The 12,189-nt window shown below is 34.7% G+C and overlaps 1 protein-coding gene across 5 annotated transcripts in view; it reads left to right on the forward strand.

Annotated features, from left to right (window-relative positions):
- The window catches only part of Nmdar2 (NMDA receptor 2), an 825,403-nt gene that overhangs the window by 403,765 nt on the left and 409,449 nt on the right, over nucleotides 1-12,189 (forward strand). The gene's annotated exons all lie outside the window — the stretch shown is intronic.

Raw genomic sequence — 12,189 nt, forward strand, 5'->3', positions numbered from 1 at the left:
CCGCACATAAATTATATCAGAAAAGAAAAGAAGTCGTAAACTTTTCTCCCCTACCGATTCCCTCTTTTATGTCACTTAACAAAGATGTTTGAACAGTATAACCCTAAGTGCTCAGGTCACTTCGGGGTTTACCGGGGAAAGAAAGGGGATGAGGGAAGTATTAAAAGCAAGTCTCCAGGTCCCGTTACTGTTGTCGCTTGCACGCACAAGTCACGCGTACTTTGAAGTCTCTAATCCCTTCTCAAACCCCTCTTTTTGAGACAATACACAGTCGGTTTTCCCGATCTCTGAAAGAAAGTACAGAATCCTTCTGAAATAAGTTATTTTAAGTTTGCTCTAATCACTTCACTAGAAGTAGAAAGATCTTTTTCCACCATGAAAAAGTTCTCTCTGACAGGCGGCTCACTATGACAGTTGACAACTTAAAAAAGCATCTTGTTGTGACGTGTAACCAAGGAAAGTGGGTACCGTATGGAGTAGTTTATTAAGTATTTGTCTATATTTTGTTTGATTCCATGAATAATAAATGCCTACTTCACTGCCTATTTTTACTATTTTGGTGCCTATATGCCTGCCTATTTTAACCAATATAAATGCCTAAACATTCAGGCTCTAATAATAACCACCTTAACCAAAATTTAAGCAGGAATTAAATAAATAATTAATGTATTTGCCGTCTTAGACAGCTTATCAATTTGCCAAGTGATTATTAATTCACATAATTAGCATAACATGTAGGACAATTTAAATTTATAAACTTTTTCGGCAATGATTTGCCATCTTCAGGTCGTTAACAAATTATGTTAACAAAGTATAAATATTTTACGAAGTTGATATACAAATATTTTCTAAGATTGGGGCCATGGAAGGGTAATAAAATTGTCAACGAAGAAGGAGAGGGCTTTTGTCCGATTTGCAGAGAAAAGGACTCCTATAAACATATTTTATTATTGTGTGTCGAATTGGAACATGTACGGAGAAAATATCTACCACCCTCGATGCTAAGTCAGAATAGGAGTTCGCTTGCATGTCTTGACCTCATGGGGAATAGAGAATGGGAACAAAAGACTGGATTGTTCCTCTTGAAGGCGAGAAAGATTAGAACTTCAGCTGTTGAAGTTTGTGATACGAACTGAGGAAGGGATAATGGTATCTACCCAACTATACACTTTTATGTCTGTTTTAGGTTAGGATATATTATATAATATGTTTTACGTGCCTTTTTCATTTTAATATGCGATTTCTTTTAGAGAGTAGTGGATATAATCATGGGGGAGGGGTGAAACCTACAAAGTAGGACTTGTTTTAAGTACAAAGCACGTAGGGTCAGAAGACCCGTGCATTGGATTTTAGAGAAAATTATGATAATATAAAAATCTGTATGTATAATATTACTCAATAAATCCATCTATATATCTACAAATAGTTTCATGGTTAAAAACAATTGTGACATAGATAATGAAATTTATAAATAATAGTGTTTATTGCTAAGAAATTTAAAATATGAATGAAAATTAAAAATTAAAGTTAATGTGTGGAAGAGAGTGATAGTACTACATTAAGCTAGGTACAGTATATGGATTATTTCTTTGCAATTTGATAATTTAGATTAAATGTGATATTTCCCAGCATCTTACTTACGCCTGAATAAAGACAAGTGTCGGAAATTCATACTAAAACTTCTCTCAACTCTGAACAAAAGCCAACTCACTGAATTATTTCATTTTCGAATCCGAGTAAAAGGATGTCCTAAGCATAGGAGGCAATTGTAAAAGTTTCGAAGCCTCCAACTTCGCACTCTATTACAATCATCACTTCATTTTATTCTAATTTAATGTGCCATTAGAATATGGTCTCGTAGATATCACGAATGGGAGGAAAATGCGACTCCATTAATATCCTTACTTGAACCATATTGTAACCGAGTGAAGGAAAACAAAGAGTGTTAATAGTCTTTGTGACTGCAGGCAAGGCTTCCGAGCGGTGACAGTGCAGGAAATTGAAAACCGCTGTTTCCACCTTTAAGAAATAATTTCGACATAAATTAAGCGTGACAAATTCCTTAGTTGAATCCCTCGATACTGCAGTACAAGCAGTAGGCTCGTTGAAGAAATAATAAGAGACTTTTATGTAATTTCAACGCTTTATAAAAGCATAAATATCCGACGTTTCCGAGCTAAATAAAAGTTACATCATACGGGAATGAAAAATATTGCCTATCTAGCAACACTAAAATCCACTCACGTAACAATCAATTTCCACACAATTCCACAAATGACTTTAGAATACATTTTTGTGCACTATAATCATGATGTGTATATATATATACAGGGTGTATCAAAAGGTTAGGTCAATCCTTAAGGAGGTGATTTAGGACCTTATTTGCAACAAAAAATCCTAATACACTTTTTCAATATTCATCCCCGTTTCCGAGTTACATGAATATCACGTACCGTATCTATCCCAATTTTATTCCACACCTAATGGACCTGTCTGCTGGAGAGAAGGTAGGCTAATTGTCAGTTTCTAGAGCAGATGCTCAAGATGTCCCCCTCTCGTACTGTACGAACACATGCATGAAGGAGAAATTATACCAAACGGAGATTGCAAGCTGGGAAGAGCTCGTTGCAAAAACTCAGAGCTCTCTACTGGCAGAGGTACGAAACTTGCGTCACTGAAAGCAGAAAGTTCACTGAAAGCAATGTACTATCACTAATATTTTTAACTACATTCACAGCGACAAAAAAAAGAGAGGCATTACTTTTCAGCACGCCCTCGTATAGGATGGAGTAGCTTATTTAAAACCAATTTAAATCCACTTCAAATATTACTTACTTACTGGCTTTTAAGGAACCCGGAGGTTTATTGCCGCCCTCACATAAGCCCGCCATCGATCCCTACCCTGAGCAAGATTAATCCATTCTCTATCATCATATTCCATCTACCTCAAATCCATTTTAATATTATCTTCCCATCTACCTCTCGGCCTCCCTAAAGGTCTTTTTCCCTCCGGCCTCCCAACTAACACTCTATATGCATTTCTGGATTCGCCCATACGTGCTACATGCCCTGCCCATCTCAAACGTCTGGAGTTAATGTTCCTAATTATGTCAGGTGAAGAATACAATGCATGCAGTTATGTGTTGTGTAACTTTCTCCATTCTTCTGTAACTTCATCCCTCTTAGCCCCAAATATTGTCATAAGCACCTTATTCTCAAACACCCTTAATCTCTATTCCTCTCTCAGAGTGAGAGTCTAAGTTTCACAACCATACAGAACAACCGGTAATATAACTGTTTTATAAATTCTAACTTTCAGATTTTTCGACAGCAGACTGGATGATAAAAGTTTCTCAATTATTTTCACTACAGTAGTAATATTAGTACTGGAAACATATTTTTTCTCCACTTACTGAGATAAAGAGCGGATGTTCTGCTTTAAATCTTCATACTTACAAAAATGTACATCTCTGCAACTCTACAACTTGATAAATACATCGTTAGTTCCCACAGCTCTTCTGTACCGTGTTTTTAAACCTCTCTCACCACAGAGTTTCCCCAGTGTTTGCAGTACTCTTTCATTCTTACAAGGCTCACACAAATTTCCTGTTATACAAACACACTTTCCGTTTTGTTTCCTTAACGTTTACACGCTTGTTCTTCCACTGCACTGGTAGAAAAAAGAAATTTCATTTTGGAAGTCTGTTCCTCACGTAGCTACTCCTGCCGAGTAAAATGCAATATGTTGGACGGAAGAGGCTGCAAGACTTCTATTTGGAAATCGACCTCTCGTCTCCTGGTACTGCGTAGCGGGAGAAGCCCGTTCAATGAAAACGCTCTCTGTACAGTTGTACACTGACCGATCTTGTACTTAATCTTGCACTAGTTCCGGTGTTTACAAGTTTCGTTAAAGTACTGATTCTTATTTTTTATACCAACATTTTCAACTGAGAAGTATTAATGATTTAGCATGATAGAATGAACATATCACAGTCTACTATATACAGTCACGAAGCTTGGGGTGATTTTTTGCCAACGAGTTGCATTTCTCGCGATAGTTGCTAGCCGCTTGGAGCACTGTGAGTACAAGTAACAATAGACTGTGTCACTGCCATCGTGATCTAATACAGGCCGTAAGGCAGACCATGTGACTCGCTTAACCCGATCACGAAGGGCGGCGTTTCAACTACATAAATTAATTGGAATACATAAAAAGTAACATATATTTCTCTAAAATGTAGTGTAATTGCATTAATAAAATTTAAAACAATGATTTGGGGACACTTCAGACATATTTCCTTGGGAGTTAAGGTGTAATATTATTTTTGGTGTGGAAATTACCTTGTTCGTATGTGTAATACCTGCCTTTATTTCGATTAAATATTGCGAAATTCATGTACATTCATTTATGCACGATTCAATAATTTTCAGTTGCACCGCACGAATATTTAGATATGTTGAAATTATAGGTTATGTTTACTGTACCAGTTGCTCCTTTCTGTCTAATTTTAGTGGTCTCAAATGCCCTGTCACTACATATGTATGTTATGTCATATGGATATTATAGGTTATGTTTACTATATTTAAATTATGTTCCTATATTCGCAATTACACATTATAATTAAACATAATGTCTTGTATGACACCAGTCACATTCTATTTGTATTTTAATACTACAATTGAGTACTGAATTATTGTATTTATCTACTACCTAAGAGACGAAGTAACACAATCGAATGTACACTAATTTCATAGGAGTGGTATGGTAAATTTTCTGTCTACAATTAAGGAAGGTAGATGTGCTAAATTGAAATCACAATATAAATTCGTTTTTATTGAACCTCAAAATAGTTTCCATTCTAAACTTAAAATGCTGACGCGAACAGATTATGTTAACATGTAAAATTCTCTTCACATTAAAATAACACAGTTTTGTAATTATTTCTGCAACATATTATGCAACAAGAAGTAAACGGAACTTATGGACAAATTATACTAAATAAAGCTTAGCAATGATAAGCAATAAAGCTATAATATAATATTTCACTGAGCTCCATACACTGAAATAGAAAACCCGAACAAACATTACGGCCTGGTCTAGATCGAAAAAGCATTGACAGTGCCGTATTTCGCATTTTTGTGAAAAGCTATGTAAACTGTGAAATGTTCATTATCGGTTGTAATAACTGTAAATGGCTAAACTACAATAATTTGAATAATAATATGGGACAAGGAGACGTTTGTAGTACTATAAATTGTAAGAAAAATAGGTTAGAGTTATCCTTCTTCCGAAAGATCCAGGAAAGTGAGTTTATAGAATATAATATATATTTTATGGAAATAATATATAAACCTTATATATTTCATATTTCAATAGTGGAAGGAAGGTGTTAATTTTTTCAAAAGAACACGATATCGAAAGTACAATACATTTTATCGTTTGCTAGGGAAAGAGTCTGTAATGAGGCGATAGTAGCGATCCTGGTGGCTAGCAACTATCTATGGATGCATATTTCAACTGTCTACGTTTGCATATTTAGTAAGTATTAAGCTTCGTGACTGCATATAGTAGACTGTGAACATATCTCGGTAAATAAAAACAGGTGTTCACTGTGTTTGCGTACACCAGTGATGTCAAAGTAAGCGCATTTTTCTGATCTTGACGTCGTGCGCGGGCATCAAGCGCCAGGTATGGAAGGAGCAATGATTATGTATATCAGCCGTGGCGAGAACGTGACTCGCGAAACATTGTGGCTCGCAGTGATAGCTGTGCATTTCGCTCGCTTTTAGCCTCCGCCAACCCCCACCCTTTCACTCACTGGAGTCAAACTCCGTTCCATTTGTATTTGTCTCTGACCTGCGAGTGGCATATGTCTCTCTCGAAACCATGTAAGAAAGTTCCAAGTAGGATGGGAGGACGCATTTTTTTACTGTCAATATGATGAGAATACTAAATGTATGATTTGTTCACAAGTATTACGAGGAAAACGGTTGTATAACATAAAACGGCATTATACTACATGTTACTGATGAAACATTAAAAGGTTAAGTGTTATTGTTGTTGTTATCATCATCATCATCATCATCATCATCATCATCATCATCATCATCATCATCTCTGTACGTCGACCCTTTTTCAGCAGATGTACGAATAATGCGGTTAGCTCTTCAGTTTGAACGCACTGATTTACTATGTGATGTCAAATGAAAGCTAGATGTAAGGACTTGACAAATGTTGAAGTTTCAAATCTTTGCCAAAAAATAAATATCCGAAGCTTCGTTCTTTCGCTTGCTCTGTTGAAGCCATGTTCGCTACAACTTACGTCTGTGAAAAATTATTTTCAACAATGAAAATAGCAAAAACCAGATTTAGATCACGACTGACAGACAAATACATTCGTGATCAACTACGACTGGCAGTAAGTGACATAATTCCTGATTTTGAAACTCTGTCGCAGAGACATTCTGAAGACAGTTAATTTTAGGTTGTGATATTGTTCATTTATTGTTCATTTCTTTCTTCGTTACACGTACTAAACATTAGTTTGTAGCCTTGTACTGTATAAAATTATATTTAAGTGCTTGACGTAAGGAAAATGAAAATCCGTTAATAAGTCAGACAGTTGCTTCACTTCCTCTTCGGGTGTCCGCCTCCCTCCATAGGTGCTATGCACGTTGCAGGTTACACAGTGGCTCGGCGCACGATTACATTTTCGCCACCGCTGATGTATATGAATAAGGAGCCTGTTGGATTAAGAAAACAGTGGTGTACAAACTTCAAACAGATTTTATGTCGTTATTTTATATGGCTATTTGCTGTTTGATATTATCTATATTGTCTGTAAAACAAAGTACTAACACCAGTTTCTTATAATTACAGTTAATAACACAATAAAGAGTTAAGAAGCGATTATCATATAAATTTTATAGTAGTAAAACTATACTATATTAAGTGAATGAAACATCATTCATAAAGAAAGTGATATCCCAAAGAAAGAGATTAAGCATGACATGGTAAGTTGGAATTGATATTGATGGTATCTTTAGCCTTATAAAAGTAATCAATAAACTAATTAAAACAATATTACAGTACAAAGCAAAGTTACCTAGGTATATGCGAGATGGTATTTGGCGAGATGAGACCGAGGATTCGCCATAGATTACCTGACTTTTTCTTACGGTTGGGGAAAACCTTGGAAAAAACCCAACACAGATAATCGGCCTAAGCGGGAATCGAACCCACGCCCGATCCCAATTCCGGATCGGCAGGCAAACGCCTTAGCCGACTCAGCTACGCCTGTAGCTATAAATAAATAAATAAATAAATAAATAAATAAATAAATAAATAAATAAATAAATAAATAAGTAATTAAATAAATAAATAAATAAATAAATAATAAATGTAATTCAGAGACGAATCGAAATAATCAAACATGGAGGAGAAATAACAAAATTAACGAAAAAATAAATAATGAAGTACAAAGCACTCCGTAACGCGAATTCTAGGCTGGATAGAAGAAGGGATAGATGAAAAAAAATAAAATGAAGGAAGGAATATTTTAGGTAGATGGAAGACGGGAAAGAGATACTGAAAACAGAGAAAATAGAAGTAACACAATGAAGAAATGAGATAAATTAGAAAGGAATGGCCAAAAAGCTTTAATGAAAGTAATTGAAAGGAAAATAAGAATAAATGGAATGATTATTATGTTTTATTTAACGACGCTCTCAACTGCAGAAGTTATATCAGCATCGACGGTGTGCCGGAATTTTGTCCCGCAGGAGTTCTTTTACATGCCAGTAAATCTATTGACAAAAGCCTTTCGCATTTAAGGACACTTAAAATGTCATCGACCTCGGCCAGGATCGAACCCGCAACCTCGAGCACAGAAATCCATCACTACCGACTGCGCCACCCAGTCTGACTAAAAGGAATGATATAATCACATAAAGCAAAATGAAAGATCGAAGAAAGACACGGAATAAAGAATAACATATAAAGAAAAGCAAAGTAGAAAAACAAAAGAGGAGAATAATATTAATACTAGTGGCTTGTGCAGCAAATGCTGCAAACTAAGTTCATTAGACGTTCAAATAAACATTTTTCAGATTTATTTTCAATGAAAAATACCAGACATTCTGAAATTTATTTGCTTCCATAATAATGAAACATAGTCCCTCTGAATGGTTTTTTTATGCCAAATACTTTTTCTTGAACCTATACGCCTTCAGTTTTTTAGTTTGAAAACGAGAACGCAAGTAACAATGTCAGGAGATCAGTCGGTTTTTTATGTGGGAGTAAAGCAGTAGCTATTTCAGGTCATTGTGGTTTGTAGGTGAAAGTTAAAAATAATGTCAGGTTTGCTTTGCTTTCGAACAATAGACATAGCATCTTGGTATAGCTGCTGCTTGTTTCGTAAACTACCTTGAAATGTAGAGAGTAAAATAATTTTATCCTGCTAAGAGATCTTGCTGAAATCATCGGGAGACTATAAAATCTTGTAGGCCTCTTATTTATCAGTAAGTAATACCTTTTGGTGTTTCCTTAGGAACTATAATTTTTGCGCTCTCTCGAGCCAATATTGAAGAGATTCAGCCATATAAATATCAACACCACACCGCCATTAAATATATGAAAAAGATCCAACCCACTTGATTAATAACTATAAAAATATTTGATTTTTAATAACAATGTTATTATCTTACGTAAGTTTTATAGTTTTCAGTAACATATACTATATAGCCGCCACTCAGTAAATTATAGAAATGAAGAACTAATTTAAGATATTCTCTACATCTACTTATATAACCCCAAAACGTTTCACTTTCATATCATCATCAATATAGCATTAATATGTATAATTAATGAAAAATAGTCACAGCATGATATTAACTATAATAATATTTCATTTCTAATGATAATAATGTCATCAAAACACCTCATGTTTTGTAGTTTTTAATATCCAATACACAGCTGTACTCAGAAAATTACACACCACAGAATCAAACCTGTAAATTATTTTTAGCAAGTCTTGAAGTTTTTAATAACCAATTTAATTTGAGCTGTAAATATGTCAGCATTCTTGCAGATCATGGCCTTCGTGTAATATTGTTTACTGTAGTGTGTGTTTTGTTTTATTCTGAAATGCAATTAATTAGTTCTCAAAACTGACGAAAGATGGATTTTGGAAAATAGGAAAATGATGTAGGAAAATTGACATTTCACTGAAAACTACTATTTTTCTGAAAAACTTTGGATTCCAAGCTTCAAAATGAGGGGCCATTTATTAAAATCAGTTCAGCCGTTTTCCCGTAATTTCCATTACCAGTTCAAATTATATACGTAGATATTAAAATAATACTCGGTGTGACTTCAGCAGTTTTCCTTCAGATAGTGCTTAAATTACTAGAGATCCATACGTTTCTCAATACTAATCTTTGTATATCGTCGCTTAAGAAACAATACCGCGTAACTGACATTTTTGGTCAAAACTGTTTTTTTTTGCACAGATGGTACCTCCACTGTCATCTGCATGCATTGACAAGCGCGGGAATTTGATTGCATGAATGGCCTGCGTGCGAAGGAGGGGGGTACAATACCGCGTATCTGAAGTCACGAGAAGTCTGTAGGAAATACCGCGTATCTGACAACAGATAGGCTGTTATGTCTACTCCCTGCGCCCCATCAGTACGGAAGCTGGTTCTCGTTACTGCCTTGTAAAATTGTATCAACAGTGTGTAATATTCTGAGAAGATTAAAGAAGTGTTCAGTTTCAATTATTTAAAAGGTAAATATAATAGAATTATTTCACTAATGTCAATTGAATGTTAGTTGAGCTGAATTGCCGCAGAATCTTACACCAAGCTCATTCACTGAAATATAGTACATTTAATATTTTATTATTATATAGGCCTACAGATACAAGAAAATAAATGGAAAATGAATCAGATGACTATCAGTTTAGCGAGAACGAAATCCTATCTGTGCTATGTTCTGTATTCAAGACGGGAGAAACTTCTGTGAACATTAACAAAGATATGGCATAAGAAGTATCACAGTTATTAAACGTTTATTTTTCTTCAGTTACGGAATCATAACAGCAAACTTAATTTAAGTAATATAAGTAATCATGAATGGACCGCTAAAATAATTTGCGCTACATTCAGTGGTCCTGAGCTTGGTTCCTTCCATTTCCTCCGGTAGGAGGAAGATTTAAATTGATGATAATATTTACATGTTTTTTATTCCATTTATATCACATTTATAAACACTAGTAATCTCATCTTATTCGTAGGTGTACTGCCTGATAATTCAAATGCAAAAGAAACCGGCCTTCTGAAAATGGGCTGCTGCAGATCAGACATTGTCCGTCCAGTGTTACCGGTAAGGTTATGATCATGTTACGCAGTCTGGTATGATTTAAAGCAACGCTATTAAAATAATACCACCAGAAATAGGATAGGACAGAAACTGAAGACAATACCCCGTCAATGAAGGATCTACACCAAATTTCGGATGCGTCTTCAGATGTAGACGACTCCGAAGAATTTGTGAGTGCTACTTATTCTACATCTTTACATTCGTCAGAAAAAGGTAAAGAGAAGGATCTACAAGCGTTTCATGGAAATTTGACATAAAAGAGAAAAAGAAGTTCAAAGTCACACAAGGGTAAGTGGAAGAAAATGAAAAATAGAAAACTTAGAATGGAAGAGGAAGCTTATCTTAGCTACAAGAGACCGAAAGATGGCAAAGTGACATATGATACGGAAAGAGATGCAAGGAATTTGGGGACAGAGTGTAGTTATAAAATGTGCCAAAATTCGAAAGTAAGAGGCTGTAATTTAATTTCTAATGAGAGAAGACACATCTTTCAGGCATTCTGGAAAACTATGACTTGGGAACAGAGGACCGTTCACGTATCAAATCTTGTCGATTTCATTCCTACGGAAAGACCTGGCAGTACAAATTCTAAATCGAGAAAAAAGAGAACATTTGTCTACAATCTAAAAGTTGATGAGAAAAAAAAATCAGATTTGCAAAAAGATGTTTCTGTGTACATTGGGAATTAAAGAATGAACTGTGCGATATTGGTTAGCTAATACCTACTGATGGCGTCCCTTCAGTAAAAAAAAGTCATGTTCTCGTGCAAAAGCACAAAAAAAGAGCATTAGTAGCCTGCCTAAATTACCGTTACATTATTGTATGTAGAACCGATTGTGCCATAGTTTTTATGAAGTATTCCACACTAGGGTTACTCAAGGATTACTTTTTGTGATTTCAGCATAGGCCTATAATTATTTCTTTATTGTGTTTAACGAATATTGTGTCTGAAAAATTATCATCATTATTATAATTTTATACGATTTTCTTTTCATTATTCGCAAGTCAGTCAAGTCCATTGTCAATAATGATAATAATAATAATAATATTATTATTATTATTATTATTCATTATTTTATTATAAAATTGTACTTGTCAGCAACGTTTTAGTAACTATTCTACTTATCTATTCAAATACGTGGTGTGAAAATAAAGTACCTAGTAACATATTATTATTATTATTATTATTATTATTATTATTATTATTATTATTATTATTATTATTATAACAATAAACATTGAACTGTGTCTTCGTTTTTCCTTTCCCATAGTTTTAGCATTTGATTGACTAACAATGCAGCAATCATTGTCTGGAACGTAATCTAGTGCTGATTCAAGCTACAGCCTACCGACCTTGACCTCAAGTCAGATGGTAGGACAACAATTCAGATAACACATTGACATATACAAGAGCACGAATAATATTTCCAGAAGGCAGTTTTAACGCAAAGTAAACGCTTGTCAGCATGTGTCCTGAAGCTGCTAAAGTTGCCTCACAATACCGCGTAACTAACAAAATGTAGTCAACGGCAGAGTTCCAATACAGCGTAAGTGACATGGCCAAATGTCTACGGCCATGATCATCCATTTTCACTTAGTTACAAATTAGTTAAGCTATCCCATAGCCATATATCACTTTTCAAGACAATTGGGTTATTTTTACGGTTTTTATTCGGTTTTTTCCTTCTCCTGTAAAATTTACATTTTGTCAGTTACGCGGTATTGGTTCTTAAGCGACGATATGCAGACACATTACCTAACTTTCGTTATAGTGAATTAATTAATATTGATATAGACCAACTATATAA

Source organism: Periplaneta americana, chromosome 7, assembly GCF_040183065.1.
Source record: "Periplaneta americana isolate PAMFEO1 chromosome 7, P.americana_PAMFEO1_priV1, whole genome shotgun sequence".
Classification (NCBI taxonomy): Eukaryota; Metazoa; Arthropoda; class Insecta; order Blattodea; family Blattidae; genus Periplaneta; species Periplaneta americana.